Source organism: Microtus ochrogaster, chromosome 10, assembly GCF_000317375.1.
Source record: "Microtus ochrogaster isolate Prairie Vole_2 chromosome 10, MicOch1.0, whole genome shotgun sequence".
Classification (NCBI taxonomy): Eukaryota; Metazoa; Chordata; class Mammalia; order Rodentia; family Cricetidae; genus Microtus; species Microtus ochrogaster.
Genome location: NC_022016.1, coordinates 61914245 through 61916118, shown reverse-complemented (window position 1 = coordinate 61916118; position 1874 = coordinate 61914245). Strand labels below are relative to the sequence as shown.

The 1874-nt window shown below is 38.8% G+C and overlaps 1 protein-coding gene across 1 annotated transcript in view; it reads right to left on the bottom strand.

The window, feature by feature from the left end:
- Positions 1 to 1874, bottom strand: part of Zmpste24 (zinc metallopeptidase STE24) — a 40398-nt gene that overhangs the window by 30045 nt on the left and 8479 nt on the right. The gene's annotated exons all lie outside the window — the stretch shown is intronic.

The window sequence follows — 1874 nt, the reverse complement described above, 5'->3', positions numbered from 1 at the left end:
AAAAAAAAAAAAAAAAAAAAAAAAAAAAGGCAAGTCCAGGAATCTCACTCACTTTTGGAGATTTAAAAAGTATAATAATCTAGGGTCAAAGAGGTGGCTGAGCAGGTAAAGATGCTTGCCACATAGTCTGATGACCTTCTTTGGAATCAGTATAAAAGATGAAAAAGAACTGACTTCCAAAAGTGGTTCTCACCTCCATATGCACACTGTGGCGCACACGTATGACCTCCAATCATGTACACACATGCACACACCACCAACAACAAATAAATAGTTTTTTAAAGATTTTAAAAATTAGCCTTCGGGCTGATGAGATGGCTCTGAGGTTAAGAACACTGATTGTTCTTCCAGAGGACCTGAGTTCAATTCCTGGCAACCACATGATGGCTCACAACCATCTGTAAAGAAATCTGGTGCCCTCTTCTGGCCTGCAGGCACTCATGCAGACAGAACACTGCAAACAAAATAAATAAATAAATCTTAAAAAAATAATTTAAAAAAATCAGCCTTCTAGGGGAAAATAAAATAGTAGTCACTAGAGCCTGGAAGGGGATGGGAGGAATGGATTTAGAAACATGCTAGAGGGCTGGAGAGATGGCTCAGAGGTTAAGAGCACTGGCTGCTCTTCCAGAGGACGTGAGTTCAATTCCCAGCACCCACATAGTGGCTCACAAACATCTAGAATGAGATCTGATGCCTTCTTCTTATGTATATGTGTGTATACATAATAAATAAATCTTAAAAAAAAAGAAACAAGCTAGATAATGAATATCAAAACAGTCAGTAGAGGTTAATTCAGACATCTACGGAAAATCAGTACCTTGAGCCTACAACAATTTATGAAGTGTTTCACAAGAACCACAAATCCAAAGGTTTCTGGCATAGATATATTTAAGGAAATGGGATTCTAATTACACTGGTCCGATTGCCACACATGGCATATATTTTCTAAATTACACTGTACTCTATAAATGTGTATAATTATTATTATTATTATTATTTTATTAAAAATAAAAATTAGGAGTGAGGCTGAGGAGGAATTCACTAACAGTACAAGGTTACAGTGGGAACAGATTCTAGTTTTTGTATAGTTGAATTTGAAAACAGGTAGAAGAGAAGGTTTCAATGTTTATATCACACACACATACACACACACGACTATTGTTTATGGTGACAGATATGCTAATTATCCTGAACAATATTACAATGTATCAAAAACATCAGTGTACCCTAGAGATGAGAATCATATGTTTTAACCATAATAGCTCATAAAAATTAAAAACTTTTGTCAAGAGACTAAAATCAAAACTTATCAATCAAACTAAGCTTACCAATGTAAGGAGCAACCGATGGCAGGTGAACCAGGCAGTCTGGCTTTAACTATCTTTTCCATGAAAGGAAACTGTCCTTTTCAGTCAGAAAAAGAGTATTAGCTTACAGATGTTTCAGACATCATCTTGTTATGTTGCCCAGGTTGGTTTTGAACTCAAGTTTGAATGAGCCCCCTGCTTCCTACACAGCTAGCTGCTAAAGAAACAGTACTGATACAGAAGTCCCACCCATGCAGCAGACTATGGGGCAGAATAGGATACACAGGCCTTCCCTGGGTAGGAAAAGATGAGTCCCGAGGCAGGAGTCAGGGCCTCAGGAGTAGGCCCTTACCACTCTGTCTTGGGCAAATAAGTAAACCGACACTCACCAAATCACCAGAACTTCAGAAACCACGAAGCAGCTCAAATCATGAAAACAATGTGTGATCAGCAGCCTGTAATCCCATCTAACCAGGAGGCTAAGGCAGGATTACAAGTTCAAAACTTGCCTGGTCTATAGCATGAGTTAAAGACCAGCCCAAGAGCCGGGCGGTGGTGGCGCAC